At 44.7% G+C, this 17,704-nt stretch overlaps 1 pseudogene; it reads left to right on the top strand.

Moving 5' to 3' along the window:
- Positions 1–5,193: 5,193 nt before the first annotated feature.
- Positions 5,194–16,859, top strand: LOC145862472 (dynein axonemal heavy chain 10-like; annotated as a pseudogene).
- Positions 16,860–17,704: the final 845 nt, after the last annotated feature.

Below are 17,704 nucleotides of genomic sequence, written 5' to 3'. Positions count from 1 at the left end.
AGGTCCTGGATGGCAGGAAGCTTGGCCCAGTGATGTACTGGGCCATATGCACTCCTCTCTATAGTGCCTTGCAGTCAGAGACCAAGCAGTTGCCGTACCAGGCAGTGATGCAACTAGTCAGGATGCTCTCGATGGTGCAGCTGTAGAACCTTTTGAGGATCTGAGGACCCATGCCAAATCTTTTCAGTCTCTTGAAGTTTTGTCGTGCCCTCTTCACGACTGTCTTAGTGTGCTTGGACCATGTTAGTTTGTTGGTGATGTGGACACCAAGGAACTTGAAACTCTCAACCTGCTCCACTACAGCCCCGGTGATGAGAATGGGGGCGTGCTCGGTCCTCCTTTTCCTGTAGTCCACAATCATCTCCTTTGTCTTGACCAGGTTGAGGGAGAGGTTGTTGTCCTGGCACCACCCGGCCAGGTCTCTGACCTCTTCAGCATGTTAGTGGTGAGACTTTGAACAAAAATCCAAATCCAAACGAAGTACCCAATTGACATTGCATGCAAGTCACTAGACCAGGGTCCACATCTACAAAGTGTAGCGCATGCTCGGAGTACACGTTGTGGTAATCCGTCTGGCCATGCAGCCTTGTGAGTGTTGACCTGTTTAAAGGTCTTAGTCACATCGGCTACGGAGAGCATGATAACACAGTCATCTGGAACAGCTGATGCTCTCATGCATGCTTCAGTGTTACTTGCCTCGAAGCGAGCATAGAAGTAGTTTAGCTCGTCTGGTAGGCTCGTATCACTGGGCAGCTCGCGACTGTGCTTCCCTTTGTAGTCTGTAATAGTTTGGAAGCCCTGCCACATCCGACGAGCGTCGGAGCTGGTGTAGTACGATTCAATCTTAGTCCTGTATTGACGCTTCTCCTGCAAAACAGTCCTGTAGCTTAGCATCTGCTTCATCTGACCACTTTCTTATTGACCGAGTCACTGGTGCTTCCTGCTTTAGTTTTTGCTTGTAAGCAGGAATCAGGAGGATAAAATAATGGTCAGATTTGCCAAATGTAGGCCGAGGGAGAGCTTTGTATGCGTTTCTGTTTGTGGTGGTCTAGAGTTTTTTTCCCCTCTGGTTGCACATTTAACATGCTGGTAGAAATGAGGTAAAACGGATTTGAGTTTCCCAGCATTAAAGTCCTCGGCCACTAGGTGTGCCACCTCTGGATGAGCGTTTTCCTGTTTGTTTATGGCCATATACAGCTCATTGAGTGCGGTATTAGTGCCAACATCGGTTTGTGGTGGTATATAGACAGCTACGAAAAATACAGATGAAAACTCTCTTGGTAAATAGTGAAGTTTACAGCTTATCACAAGATACTCTACCTCGGGTGAGCGAAACCTCGAGACTTCCTTAGATTTCATGCACTTGCCATAATATGGACTTGGTCTTTTACCAAATAGAGCTATCTTCTGTATACCAGCCCTACCTTGTCACAACACAACTTATTGACCCAAACGCATTAGGAAGGAAAGAAATTCCACAAATTAACTTTTAACAAGGAACACCTGTTAATTGAAATGCATTCCAGGTGACTACCTCATGAAGCTGGTTGAGAGAATGCCAAGAGTGCGCAAAGCTGTCATCGAGGCAAAGGGTGGCTACTTTGAAGAATCTCAAATATAAAATATATTTTGATTTTTTTAACCCTTTTTTGTTTACTACATGATTCCATGTGTGTTATTTCATAGTTTTGATGTCTTCACTATTATTCTACAATATAGAAAATAGTAAAAATAAAGAAAAACCCTTGAATGAGTAGGTGTGTCCAAACTTTTGACCAGTACTGTATATATACATACACACACACTATACACTTTTCATGCAAGTGGCCTATTAGACCTCCACAATAGTCCCTCCACTGCTTTTTGTTCTTGGTTGTTTTTGTTTTCTCCTTCTAGCCTTCATTACACTACACTCTTTACTTTTTGGTGCTCTCATATGTATATCGCAATACTGTCAGTCTGTCAACCAGCTGTAGCTGACTGATGGAGGCTACCAGCAGGGGGCAGCAGCCTCCTAGGATAAGGAGGCCAGTGGTGATGGGAACAGGGACAAGGGTGAGAAACCTGTGGAGTCAAATTGGTTACCTAATGATTTGTGATGAGTTACTCAACAGCAGTGACAAGTTCCTGGGTCACATCGACAGGATTCTCCAGCAGCTGGAAGGTGTGTGTGTTTGTGGATCATAGATACTATGGGCTCTTGAGTGGCGCAGCGTTCTAAGGCACTGTATCTTTAGGCGTCACTACAGACACCCTGGTTTGAATCCAGGCTGTATCATAACCGGCTGTGATTGGGAGTCCCATAGGTGGCGCACAATTGGCCCAGCGACGTCTGGGTTTGGCCGGTGTAGGCCCTCATTGTAAATAAGAATTTGTTCTTAACTGACTTGCCTAGTAAAATAAAAAATACATGTAAAAAATTGTTCCTCCTCCCGGACAGGACCCACCCAACTATGAACAGGGTCAGGACATAGTTCATCAACCAATCTACGTGATGTGTGGGAATGCATGCATACATCATGTAACAAGTGCACTGTTTTTTATTGGTGTTTTACACTGTATCTGAATGTTTATGTGGTGAATGTTTATATGGTGAATGATAATGCCGTGGCCTCTCCATTGCAGGTGAGATTAAGTTTCACATCCCTGAACTGGAACTGGATCCAGAGGTGGATGTGCTGCTGGCCACTCCGGAGGTGGTGGAGAAGCTGGAGCAGTGTGTGTTGAACTGGCAGACTCAGATCACCATTGTCATCGAGGAGCAGCAGAAGAAGAAACCACAGGCGAGAGAGGGAATAGCCTATTGGATCCATACCTTTCATTCAGACCTTTTATGATTTCAAATGAAAATTAATTGAGTAGAAATGGCTGGTTAGTACTATTACTGGTTGTTTTACACATTCCCAGGCAACAGGCCCCATAGCAGACATAGAAACCTGGACCTGACCATGATCGAGCTAAGCAATCTCCATGTGGGGATTGTGCGCTTCCTCAGCACACTGGAGAGACACTTCAAGGTGGACTTATAGTCCTGAGGAACAGGCCCTGTTCTCCCTAAGCTTCACATTATAGCAGAAACATTCCATGTGTTATTGAAATATGTAAATTACCAGTCAAAAGTTTGGACACTCTTACTCATTCAATGGTTTTTCTTTATTTTTTTCTATTTTCTACATTGTAGAATAATAGTGAAGACATCAAAACTGTGAAATAAGACATATGTGTCACGTCCTGACCATAGAAAGATGTTATTTGCATATATGATAATGCATATATGATAAACAGAGAGTAGCAGAAGTGTAAAAATAAGCAAAGAGAAACTACAGTCCTTAATTACTTTAAGACATGAAGGTCAGTCAATCCGAAAAATGTCAAGAACTTTGAAAGTTTCTTCAAGTGCAGTCATAAAAACCCTCAAGCGCTGTGATGAAACTGGCTCTCATGAGGACCGCCACAGGAAAGGAAGACCCGGAGTCACCTCTACTGCAGAGGATACGTTCATTAGAGTTACCAGCCTCAGAAATTGCAGCCTAAATAAATTCTTCACAGAGTTCAAGTCACAGACACATCTCAACATAAACTGTTCAGAGGAGAATGTGTGAATCAGGCCTTCATGGTCAAATTGTTGCAAAGAAACCACTACTAAAGGTGGAAATCTGTCCTTTGGTCTAATGAGTCCAAATTTGAGATTTTTGGTTCCCACCGCTGTGTCTTTGTGAGACTCCGCCTAGGTGAACGGATGATCTCCGCATGTGTGGTTCCCACCGTGAAGCATGGAGGAGGAGGTGTGATTGTGTGGGGGTGCTTTGCTGGTGACACTGTCAGTGATTTATTTAGAATTCAAGGCACGCTTAACCAGCATGGCTACCACAGCATTCTGCAACGATATGCCATCCGCATCTGGTTTGCGCTTAGTGGGACTGTCATTTGTTTTTCAACAGGACAATGACCCAACATACCTCCAGGCTGTGTAAGGGCTATTTGACCAAGAAGGAGAGTGATGTAGTGCTGCATCAGATGACCTGGCCTCCACAATCACCCAACCTCATCCCAGTTGAGATGGTTTGGGAAGAGTTGGACCGCAGAGTGAAGGAAAAGCAGCCAACAAGTGCTCAGCATATGTGAAACTCCTCCAGGACTGTTGGAAAAGCATTCCAGGTGAAGCTGGTTGAGAGAATGCCAAGAGTGTGCCAAGAGTGCCAAGAGTTACTACAACAAGGACGAACGCATGGAGCCCTTCACGGAGCGCATTGCCTGGGAGCTGTCTGTGTGCGTGGCTCATATCATCACATGCTCTGTTTGTGCACCAGCTTTCTGCTATGATTATGAGTACATGGGGCTGAATGGTCATCTGGTCATCACCCAGCTGACTGACCGCATCTACCTCACCCTCACACAGGTACAATACCTGAACCTCAACAAAGATTTTGTCTAACTTAGCTACCACTGTGTTTGTGCTTGCCTCAGGTCCTGTCCATGTACCTGGGTGGAGCCTCTGCAGGGCTGGCTGGAACAGGGAAGACACTCCACCAAGGACCTTGCCAAGGTTCTGGGCCTCACGTCAAAAATAAAGTTTTATTTTCTCTATAATTATTATTTAAAAAATGCATAATATCCTTTTACATTATTAGCGCTGTTGCAGGTATGGTTATAACGCCAATTGTAGTCCATATTAATGGTTTCTTTATTTACCTTATGTATTCATTTCTCATATTTCTCCTCTCCTCTGTCTTCCCCCTCTGTGTCCAGGCTGTGGGTAAGGTTTTGTCTGGACTAGGCCCAGTGTGTTGCCTGGGGCTGCTTTGATGAATTCAACCTCATCGATGACTCTTGCTGTCTGTCATCTACTCCCAGATCCAGACCATCCGCAATGCTCTCATCCTGCACCTCAAAGTGCTTCCATGTGGATTATTATGGCACACAGTCATTTCTTTGATGTCTGGAGACTGCCTGGACAGCTCTGGATTGGGAGAGGCTGTTACAAAAACATTGCAATTTGAGTAAGTAGCTAGAAACAATTGCTACAGAACATCAATGATGTACTTATGGCAAGGTAATAACAATTTTAAGACGTTTTCCCTAAAGACTGTTGGTGACATTGACTCAGGAGGCTTTGAACTCAGTTGTGTTGTGGGTGTCAGTTTTCAGGGCCTGGAGATCAGCATGGACGACCACATGGGAATCTTCAGCACTATGAAACCTGGCTACGCTGGACGCACAGAGCTGGATGCACAGGGCTGGATGCACAGGGCTGGATGCACAGAGCTGGATGCACAGGGCTGGATGCACAGAGCTGGACGCACAGAGCTGGACGCACAGGGCTGGATGCACAGGGCTGGATGCACAGAGCTGCCTGAGTCAATCAAAGCCCTGTTCAGACCTGTGGTGGTCATGGTGCCTGACCTGCAGCAGATCAGTGAAACCATGCTCTTCTCAGGGGGATTCCTCTTGGCCAAAATGAGCAGCATATCCTCTCATCAACACACACACGCACGCACGCACACACACGCACATGCATACACTCACATGCACACACACATACACTGTTATAGATAAATGTTGTATCTGACATTGTTAGACAGTCACTTTACTCAGTTAGTGATCTTCATTTGAATGCAGATTCTGGCCAAGAAGATGACAGTGCTGTACAAGCTGTCCAGGGAGCAGCTGTCTAAGCAGTTCCGCTATGACTTTGGACTGCAAGCTCTGAAATGTGTGTTAGTGATGGCGGGAGAACTGAAGAGAGGCTCACCAGATCTCAATGAAGACCTGTGAAAGTCCACTGTGATCCATCCGATTCCTCTGTATTTTATTTACAGTAAGTAGACAAAGAGAGCATTCATGATTTTCTGGAAATTGTGGGTGGTTTTATTTCTATGCCCTTGAAGACATCTTAGACAATTGTTCTCTTTCTCTCTCCCTCTGTTTTTTTTATTATCTTTCCCCTTCTCCTTCTCACCCTCTCTCTCTCACTGTTTCTCTCTCAGGATGTAGTGTTGATGCGTGCCCTGTGTGACATGGACCTGCCTAAGTTTGTGTTTGAGGATGTGCCTCTGTTCCTGGGGCTGATCTCAGACCTGTTCCCGGGGCTTGACTAACCCCGTGTGCACTACCCCAGCTTCAACGATGGTGCAGAGCAGACCCTTCTCTGTCTCAACGTTAAATCTCAGGGCATAGGAAACTTTGTGAAAATGACCATTAGCATTATACAATTGAAAGATGACAAATTCTGTTATTATTTCAACACATGAAACTGGAGATGTTAAGTCCCTATCCTAACACCTGTGGTGTTCAGGTGGACAAGGTGGTGAAGATGTATGAGACCATGATGACCAGACACACCGCTATGCTGGTGGGCCCCACAGGTGGACGCAAGTCAGTGGTCATCAGCACTGTGCCAGGCCCAGACCAGGCCCAGACCAGGTCAGTGTCACTCAGACCACTGGGACAGCTGGCTTCCCAACAGCTTGGCTTCTCAAAGCATTCAAAAGAGAGTGTTTGGGGGATAGTAGCCCTCATGATTGTGGTTATTTTGTGCCTACAGGTTAGGCTTGGTAACCAAGCTGTACTCCCTGAACCCTAAAGCCATGAGTGTCATCGAGGTCTATGGCATTCTGGACCCTGTCACCAGAGACTGGACTGATGGGATCCTGTCCAACATCTTCAGAGACATCAACAAGCCCACCGACAGAAAGGAGAGGAGGTAAAGATCATGTATGACTGCATTCCAGTTGGCACCGTATTCTCTTTATAGTTCACTGCTTGTGACCAGGGCCCATAGGGATCTTGTCAAAAGTATTGCTCTTTAAAGGGAATAGGGTGTAATTTGGATTTCAACCCTTGTCACTGCCATCCCCTTGTAGAACCTATCTCGACTCCACTGTATGAAGCTTCTTGGTATTTTGTTAGAGCATAGTATCCAATGCTGTATGTATACATATCTTGTTGAGACATGGCCATGACCTACAGGTACATTCTGTTTGATGGGGAAGGAGATGCTCTGTGAGTGGAGAACATGAACTCAGGAATGAACGACAACAAACTGCTCACACTGGCCAATCGAGAGAGGATCCGTCTGCAGAACCACTGTGCTATGCGCTTCGAGGTTTGTCAGTATATGATCACTATGGTCTCTTCAGACCAAACTTTATTTGCACAGTTGTTAAGAATTTCTCCATGCGAATTGTAAATCCAATTGTCCAGCATGTGTTGTAGGTTGGAAATCTGCAGTATTCAAAAATCTTCTCTATACCTCCTACATGAAGAAATGGGTCAGCAATAGACCTCCAAAGGTAACGAGCCTGGCATTATCAAAATGGATGTTGAAATGGCTCATCTTGCATCGTCTTGTGTTTTCCTGGACAGGAACCACCACACCTGGACAAGCTGTTTGTGTAGTACGTGCCCAACACTATTGACATGATAGTGGAGGGTATTGTTGATGGCAAACAGGTGGAGAAACTGAAGACCATCATCCCTCAGACAGATCACAACATGGTTAGAACAGCCTGGCCTTCTCGAGTGTTATAACACGTTGCTAATGATAAGAATATCTTAAGGCAGAGGTTTTTCCCAAATTGAATCTCATATTTCCTGCAACAAAATCAGTTGCTGTATCACCCACCTAAGATTGGATCCAGCGAACTTCTTACCCTACCCTATACTTCCATAGTCCATTTTCCTGTCTGTCTGTCTGACTGTCTGTCTGTCTGTCTGTCTGTCTGTCTGTCTGTCTGTCTGTCTGTCTGTCTGTCTGTCTGTCTGTCTGTCTGTCTGTCTGTCTGTCTGTCTGTCTGTCTGTCTGTCTGTCTGTCTGTCTGTCTGTCTGTCTGTCTGTCAGGGACTGGTGCACTTCACAAAATAGATGGCATCATGAGAAAGGAAAATTATGTGGATATATTGAAGCAACATCTCAAGACATCAGACAGGAAGTTAAAGCTTGGATGCAAATAGGTCTTCCAAATGGACAATGACCCCAAGCATACTGTAAGGGGTGCGTAACTGGTGGCAGGGAAGTCAAACGCAGGAGAGCAGAACTAGGTAATAGCCGGAACAGTTTAATGTTAAAACTACGGCATAAAGAATTACAAACATGGGTACAAAACCCGTTGCGCACCAGTAAACATGTGCACAAGCACTTACAACAAACAATTCCACACAAAGACATGGGGGGAACAGAGGGTTAAATACACAACACTTAATGAGGGAAATGAAAACCAGGTGTGTAGGAAAACAAGACAAAACAAATGGAAAATGAAAAGTGGATCGACGATGGCTAGAAGACCGGCGACGCCGTACGCCGAACGCCGCCCAAACAAGGAGAGGAACCGACTTCGGTGGAAGTCGTGACACATACTTCCAAAGTTGTGGCAAATGGCTTAAGGACAACAAAGTCAAGGTATTGGAGTGGCCATCACAAAGCCCTGACCTCAATCCTATAGAAAATTTGTGGGTAGAACTGAAAAAGCATGTGCGAGCAAGGAGGCCTAAAAACCTGACTCAGTTACACCAGCTCTGTCAGGAGGAATGGGCCAAAATTCACCCAACTTATTTGGGAAGCTTGTGGAAGACTACCCGAAACGTTTGACCCAAGTTAAATAATTTAAAGGCAATGCTACCAAATACTAATTGAGTGCACGTAAACTTCTGACCCACTGGGAATGTGATGAAAGAAATAAAAGCTGAAATAAATCATTCTCTCTACTATTATTCTGACATTTCACATTCTTAAAATAAAGTGGTGATCCTAACTGACCAAAGACAGGGAATTTTTACTTGGATTAAATGTCAGGAATTGTGAAAAACTGAGTTTAAATGTATTTGGCTAAGGTGTATGTAAACTTCCGACTTCAACTGTATGTGTGCTCAGCAGAAAACAAATAAATAAGCCATCCACTGGATTCCTACAAATAGCAAATGTACTCTTTTTTCAAACCTCACTTTTTTCTCCTTCACCATCATTTTTCTTTTCCCTCTTCCTTCCCTCTCTTTCTCTCTCCCTCCTCTCTCTATCACGCTCTGACCTATGAGAGCTGTATTTTCTCTGTTTAGCTAGGCCAGGGTGTGATAGGTGGGTGGGCATTCTATGTTTTGTTTTCTATGTTTTGGCCAGGTATGGTTTCCAATCAGAGGCAGCTGTCTATCGTTGTCTCTGATTGGAAGCCATACTTAGGCAGCCTGTTTTTCCCTGTGTTTTTGTGGGATCTTGTTTTTGTGCAGCTGTGTGTGAGCAGCCCCAGAACGTCACGTTTGTTTCTGTTTCACCTGTTTATTGTTTTGTTTAAGTTCACAAATAAAATATGTGTGACTACCGGCACGCTGCACCTTGGCTAATTTATGACAGGGAATTCGAAGACAGCACCCGTGACACTCTCTCCATCCCTTTCTCTCTCTCTGTTACAGTCCCTACCGTGGACACCACACAAGCCAGCTGGCTAATGGAATAGATGGTGAAGATTAATAGGCCTGTAGTTCTGGTGGGAGTGTCTGGCATCTCCAAGACAGCCACCACCCAGAACTTCCTGAAGAATCTCAACATGGAGACTACCGTGAGTTTACATCATAGGATGTCACAGAGACACAGACAGAGCCCAAGGCTCTGAAATGGAAACCTACTGCATTCCATATATAGTGCATTATTTTTAACCAGGGCCCATTTAGAACACACAGCATGTGTATGAACTATGTTTAATGTTGCTTCCTTCAGCCTCCAGATGATGCAAATCATCAACTTCTCATCGCAGACAACCTCCATGGACCTCCAGAGGAACATTGAGGCCGGCGTGGAGAAGAGGACCAAGGAGATATACGACCCTCCCATGGGCAAGAGACTGCTGGTCTTCATGGATGATCTCAACAAGCCCAGGGTAGGTACCTGCTGCTCTGGCACACCATCACCCTCTCTTCCATTCCTCAACTTTCTTCATCCTTTGCATGTGTCTGTATTGATGTAGGTTAACATGTTTGTTTGTTTGTATGTTGGGGTATAACTTTATCTGTGTCCTATGAGGTGGATGAGAATGGGACCCAGCAGCACATTACCCTGCTGAAGGAGGAACGAGGTGGGCACTCGCTTAATTTCCCTCTTCAGTGTCTTCAACATCCCCTTTCCAGAGGAGGAGAACTTCCATCTCATCTACTCCTCCATCCTCAAGACACACCAGGGTGAGACTGTCACAGCTTTTAAAATACAGCTGTTACCACCAAAAACAGCATTACCACACATGAACTAAGAAGATGTTACTAACACCAACAAGCTCATGTTAAGTGTTGTGTCATGTTAAGTCTCTGTCTCTGAACATTTCTCGCCTACATTTACATTTTAGTCATGTAGCACGACTTAGTGCATACATGTGCATACATTTTCATACTGCAGGTTTCTGACGGTCACCCAGTTTGTGCATGTGTGTGGAGGAACGAGTGCCTGAGGGTGTTCCTTGACAGACTCATCAATTAAATAGACAAAGCTCTGGTAAATTAATCTGCATGGTTCTGTTCTGCTTAATATTGAAAGTGATTTCAAAAGTTAGATTAAATTCTCGCTCTCAACAAGTCTGAGCCACGAGTCTGAGGACATACAGGAATTGTATGCTTTCAAAGCCTTATTCCAGATACTCAGAAGTCAGAATGATCACTTTCAAACATGTTTGATTTGTACCTTTTATAATTCGAGAGCTTCGAACTATAAGGTTCTATCTACAAAAAGATGATTTTGAGAAAAATGGCTTTAAAGTTCCGAACCCTCATTGGTTTGAATGGTGTCAGCAATTTTTATATTGTATTCTTGTAACAACATGAATTGAGGTATTTAGACTACACTGAACAAAAATATTAACAAAATGTAGTTGGTCCCATGTTTCATGAACTGAAATAAAAGATCCCAGAAATTTGCCGTCTGCAAATAAAGCTTATTTCTGTAACATGTTGTGCCCAAATTTGTTTACATCCCTGTTAGTGAGCTTTTCTCCTTTGCCAAGATAATCCATCCACCTGACAAGTGTGGCATATCAAGAAGCTGATTAAACAGTGTGATCATTACACAAGTGCACCCCCCCCCCCCCCCCCCCGCTCCCCAGTTCTGTGTTCCACAAGTTCAACAAGATTGCATCCCAAAAGGCACCCTGTTCCCTATAGTGCACTACTTTAGACTGTACACTATATAGGTAATAGAGTGTAATTTGGGAGGCACCCGTAATGTACTGGTGACACTCATATCAGATAGCCGGGCCCAGAGTCAGCAGTCTAGTCCTGATGAAGTGTTACGTTGTCATCTGGCCCGTTCCCCGGCTCTTGGTCCTCAGGAAAATAGGAAAATTGTGTCATAGGAAAATTACAGATGATTTGGGGAAATGTCTGATGTTGATTAATGGAACAAGATGCTCAGTGGCTTTAACTTACACAAAGCATAGCAGACCTCCAGGAGCAGGACTAAAGTGAACTAAACACACCTGGTTCAGACCCCTAACCTCCTAGATAGAGGAGGCAGCTGTGGTTAAACACAAATCAATATAAACATATTCGAATTAAACACAAGTCAAATGCATGTCACTCCCACACTTTAAAAACATTCACTGGGAATACGTTTTGTTTTTATGCCATCTGTTGAAGGAGGATGTAAGTAAGAACCTATTGTGACCTATGCTTTTTCCGTTATCCTTATCCTAATTCGTTGAAAACTCAATTTCAATAGTCCTCCAAAGAACATAAATCCTGTTTTACAGATTTTGCATTGTTGTGTTTAGAGGCTGTATATTCCTCCCTTGGGGAGGCGTAGGATTTGCAAATCCTATTCATTGTAAACTTAAATGATGGATAAAAACAAAACAAATATTTTCTGGTTTAGATCGTTTTCCAGCTCGACTCCTTAAAGCTGGAATCCATGCTTGGTGAAACTGCCACGTCCATTTGGGATATTATAACAACCTATTATAACAACAAAGAAGTTACTCCCAAGTGGGAGTTTTACCTTATCCAAATTTCCTTAGAGCTCCATTCATGTCCATTGATTGTTGTTTTCCTGTCTTGTCTCTCTAGTTGTGCTTCTGTTTACTCGTCTGGCACGCCACCGCTGTGCAAATCGTTGTCAAGCCACCCAAGCAGGTCCAGGTGGTATGTGAGTGCATCCTGGTTATGCAAAGCCAGGAGATCAGATGGAAGTCAGCCAAGAGCATGATGGAAATGTACTGTGATGCCATCAATGCCAGCCAGGTCAAGACTGTCAGAGGTAGGTCACTTCTGTTCTGTGGTGTTCACACCAAACAGGACAACAATAGGTCTAACAAAATCCATATTGCAACTTTAACATGAGCCATAAAATAGCAAATACACCATTTTACATTAGTCTGATATATGTTCACTCTATTCGCCCTGTGTTTCCCCTTGGCCAAGCTTCTCGGAGAACCTGAACACCAGCTTTGAGGAGATGCAGACTATCAGTAAGGCTGGTTCTGGGATGTTCAAGTTTGTGGAGGCTGTCATGGGCTACTGTGACGTCGCCAGGGAGATCAAGCCCAAGAGAGAGAAGGTAACATGACCCAGGCAATATGATCGAGATAGTATAAACAATGTACATTACTTTGACCGGCATTGGGGACCTTCCATAGTTATGAATCTCTTCTGTTTACGTAGGCATAACACTAGCCAGCACATGGCCCATGGCAGTTATATGGAACCAGCTTATGAGAATGAGCAGTGTTGTGTTAGTTAGTGGTTTTTCACTCCCCCTGGCAGTCTGTTGCAGGTGAGGTGCCTAGAGAAGAACGTCTTCCAGAGCAAGCGTGAGCTGGAGCGTATTCAGAACCATCCACAACAAGTACAATACTGCCATGGGGAGATGCAGCTGCTGCACAAAGAGGCTGAGGTCATGGAGAGGAGGCTGATCGCTGCTGACGAACTCATCTCAGGCCTGGGCTCAGAGAACAAGCGGAGTGGATATATACACACACAGAGAAGACAGCATGGCTTACAGACAGTTGAAAGGCTGAGGACCATGTTGATATGTTCCATTTTCTGACTACCTTTTCTGTATCTTCCAGCCCTTCCACTTCTTCCACAACAAGGAGATGGACTACAAGATCCCTCCTGACGGGCCCAAGGAAAGTGATGTTGGTCAGTGGATTAAGTTCATCACTGATCTGATATGCAGACTACAAATGTAGCTTTTTACACACAAGCTCTGCTGCACGACCATTGTTGTTATTGTCATCATCTTCCATGTTCTCTGATTGACTTGTTATGTGTCACTGGGGAGACTGAGACCCTGCCACTGGCCAATACTACAAAGGCTCATGATTTACATTTACATTTACATTTAAGTCATTTAGCAGACGCTCTTATCCAGAGCGACTTACAAATTGGTGCATTCACCTTATGATATCTCTCATACGTTCTTTCTAACACACATCTCATAGAATATGCAATGAGTGTACAAAGCATTAGGAACACCTGCTCTTTCCATGACATAGACTGACCAGGTAAATTGAGGTGAAAGCTATGATCCCTTATTGATGTCACTTGTTAAATCCACTTCAATCAATGTAGATGAAAGGGAGGAGACATGTTAAAGAAGGTTTTTAAACCTTGAGATAATTGAGACATGGATTGTGTGTGCCATTTAGAGGGTAAATGGCCAAGACAAAATATTGTGCCTTTGAACAGGGTATGGTAGTAGGTGCCAGGCGCACCGGTTTGAGTGTGTCAAGAACTACAACTCTGCTGGGTTTTTCACGCTCAACAGTTTCCTGTGTGTATCAAGAATGGTCCATCACCTAAAGAGCATCCAGCCAACTTTGCACAACTGTGGGAAGCATTGGAGTCAACATGGGCCAGCATCTCTTGCAGAGTCCATGCCCTGACGAATTAAGGCTGTTCTAAGAGCAAAAACGGGTGCAACTCAATATTAGGAAGGTGTTCCTAATGTTTGGTATAGTCAGTGTATATTATTCAAAGTTGCACTGTCTCAGTATCAAAAGCAGCCATGAATATCCACGTCTCATCATAAACAGATACAAAATACAACACTGTGTATACAGTATGTGCATGCATGTTGTGTATGTACTGTGTGTGTAGTTATGTTGTATTGAATGGTTCATTCCAGGTGGATGAAGTGGAGGCCCAATGCGATGTGGTTATCTGGGTTGCAGGTCCCAGAGTCCTACCTGACTGCTCTGGTTCAGGCCACCTGCAGGAGGAACGGCTGGACTGCTCCACACTCTACACACAGGTCACCCAGTACAGCACCGAGGAGGAGGTCAACGTGAGACCTGGACAGGGTGAGAGTCCTTTAACAGACACACACACACACACACACACACACACACACACACACACACACACACACACACACACACACACACACACACACACACACACACACCACACACACACACACACACACACACACACACACACACACACACACACACACAGTGATGCTTTGATACTGAGGGTGCTGTTTGTGTTCACCCAGGCTGCTTCGTGTCAGGCCTGTATCTGGAGGGAGCAGACTGGGACATAGAGAGGGGTTGTCTGGTCAGGAGTAAACCCATCCTCAAGGTCATCCCCATAGAGGCACATTACCTCAAACTACAGTTAGGGGGCAGCACCACTCACCACCTTATCTGTTTAGAATCTGGATATCTGGGATATCTGGCTGAGCTACTGTCCTCTCTAGCTACTGTCCTCTCTAGCTACTGTCTCCTCTAGCTACTGTCCTCTCTAGCTACTGTCCTCTCTAGCTACTGTCTCCTCTAGCTACTGTCTCCTCTAGCTACTGTCTCCTCTAGCTACTGTCCTCTCTAGCTACTGTCCTCTCTAGCTACTGTCCACTCTAGCAAATGTCTCTTTTGCCATTTTCTAACTGTGTCCATGATGTCAGTGTATGTGTCTCTTAGAACACTCTGAGGACTCCAGTGTACACCACGTCCATGAGGACGAAAGTTTTGGGTCTGAGACTTGTGTTTGAGGCAGACCTCTTCACCACCAAGCACATCCCCCACTGGGTGCTGCTGGGAGTCTGTCTGTGCCTCAACGCCGACTGTTTCTGTTTTTGTTTTATATTTGTATGTAGGTCATTTAAAGACACATTTTATATCACTACAACACAAATAAATGTTTGGGAAACTATCACATATCGCATTCGATGACATGCTTATAAACATACTATTACATAAATAGAAATCTTTCAGAAAATTGATTATCGCTCTAACACTAGGTGGCAGCCCACCCCAGTCCTTGTTCCTCTCAGGGTAGTGTAGTAGAGCCCCACAGCAGAACTCCTGTCTCCAGTCAGTCCTCTGGAGAGGTGCCAGTGGATCTCAGAGCCTCTAACCCGAACCCCTGCTATTTTTCATCTCTGAAGACAGATTTCTTTATTAAGTCCTCTGTCTGCTTTATTCCTTGTGACATTTCTAACGCCCAGCATCTGTACTCAGGTCACCCTGACCGACTGACGGCGGAGATAAATCCACAAGGAGAAGAAAGTCTGCTTTGTATTCGTTTTAATTAAAATCTTAACATTATTTCTCCAGGTTATATTTCATTCTCCCCCCTCCTTTTCCCTGACTACATAGATCTGGCGTATTGGGGGAGGAGGCCCTCAATTCTGATTCAGTCTGAAGGGAGACGTTTTAAAATATATATCCCCACAGAAGAAATGTAGATTTGGGTCTGAATCTGATCGTACAGGTCAGATGTGTACGTGCTGTCGCCATATGTTTGTACTTGAGTTCTTAGAAACATTTCATATTTTTTTCATACATAATCCAAAATGTCTCAAAAGGAATTCAGTCAATGTTTAAAGATTAATGGATTATAGCTGTCGCATTGGGAAAACCAGGAGTCTGGAAAATGTGTATCTGAGTGAAACATTGACCAAAGTGCGCACTGTGAAACTTTTCCACAAACTTATCCTAGACCTCCTATATTCTTATCCTTTTTCATTATTTGACTAAGCTCTGGCTATAATCTTTGCCTTTGTTCTCTCCCTTAGAGCTATTCAGAGTGAGCAAATAGACTTTATGATATTGACTAATCTCAGGTAGTGAGGTGAGACAGCAGTCTGGGTCACAGAGGGGCTCCAGGGTGACCATGACATCAACATACAGCACATGTACAGACAGTTCTGTCTGGAATTAATTGGCTAATTCACCCAGCTCAAACTCTGTACTGTATAATCCCACAGCAGTGAACAGTGAGCAATGTGACTGTAGTCCTCCTGACAGTGTGGTGCAATGGTAAGAGAGGGCGAGCCAGGCCAGAGAGCACCCACTGGTTTCACTGGTACGCTGTCATAAAGCAGACAGCACTGTGGAGAGGAGCGGAGCAAGAAACATTTTTATTAGCCTACTCAGGAAGGGGGGTGGGCAGTAAAAAGTCTGTGTTGCCACTCCATAGAATAGAGGAGTGGAAAAGGTCTACCTTTTAATATATGTGCACAGCAAATTAGTCAAAGGAACTTCAGTATTTCAACCTTAGGGAGACAATAGGTAAAGGAACTCTTTATGTTTGATTGCACAGTGGAGAGAAGAAATAAGGGTAGGAAAAAAACCTCAATGAAAACAACCCCCACCTCCCCCTTCAGAGGCCAAGATTATTTTCAGCTGCGAGGGACTGGAGGGATTTACATTAACCCTAAACTCTTCCAGTTCCTTCTTGGCACCGCTCTGCACCGGCCTGCTGCCTTATAATATGCCACCAGTGCCCTGAATCCAAAAATACCGACACATCACTAGCCCTCCCCCGCTCCCCGGTGTGATTGGGAGCAGGTGAGCCTCGGAGAGAGTAGACCAGAGCTCCCACTGCTCTGCGAGGAGAGCCCCGCTACATTAGGGAAGCTTGGCCAGTGGCCACCTAAGCGTTAATGTGTGTAAGTGCTACCTAATCGCATCATCAGCAATGCAGTAGTGAACCACCACACAACATAATGTGTGCCTCAGGAGGACAGGATGCCAAGATGTCTGTCCTGTGTTGTGGTGTAACTGTGTGCTGGTATGAATCATGCTCTTAGATGGCCTCTCTTGCTCTTTGGCGTCATGCCTGCCTGCAGTGGTGAACCCTACAGTGCTGCCCATTGGGAGACCTGAGAAGTGTAGTCACTCTGACCACAGATATAGATTACTGGTTTCCATGCTGCTGGCTGCAGGGCCAGGTGTTTAGCTTGGAGCCGTCCCACAGCCCTGTGGTTAGTGGCTTTTTGGACAGAAACCCTCCAAGTTCCACCTCCACTGGGCATGGGAAAGAGGTTACAGAGAGCTAACCTCCCCTGCAGTCTGGCTCTGTCTGCCTGGACCATGCCCAAACATTGGTGTTTGCCCGCACGGGCTGCTGAGTTATGATGCCAATGGCAACCACATAGCTCAAGGCTGGACAAAGGCCAAGATTAGGTGGGAGGAAGAAGGGTACAGAGAAAAGAGAGAACAAATAGCATGTCTCTAAAAGGGTTGGGGTCAATTTCATTTCAATTCCAGTCAATTCAGGAAGTACGCTGACATTCCAATTACAATTAACCTCAATGCTTTTCAATTAGGAAAATGTGTAATTGGAATTTGGTTTACTTTCTGAATTGACTGGAATTTAAATGGCATTGACCCCAACCCTGGTCTCTACCCCCTGTATGATCATATAAACCAGATGACACAATGCATACGTGTGTCTGGCATATGGGTCTTTTGTCCTACAGTAAAGGATGCAAATTTATATGACACTC

This window comes from Salmo salar, chromosome 20 (genome assembly GCF_965601325.2).
Source record: "Salmo salar chromosome 20, fSalSal1, whole genome shotgun sequence".
Classification (NCBI taxonomy): domain Eukaryota; kingdom Metazoa; phylum Chordata; class Actinopteri; order Salmoniformes; family Salmonidae; genus Salmo; species Salmo salar.
This window is presented reverse-complemented; position numbering and strand designations above follow the sequence as displayed.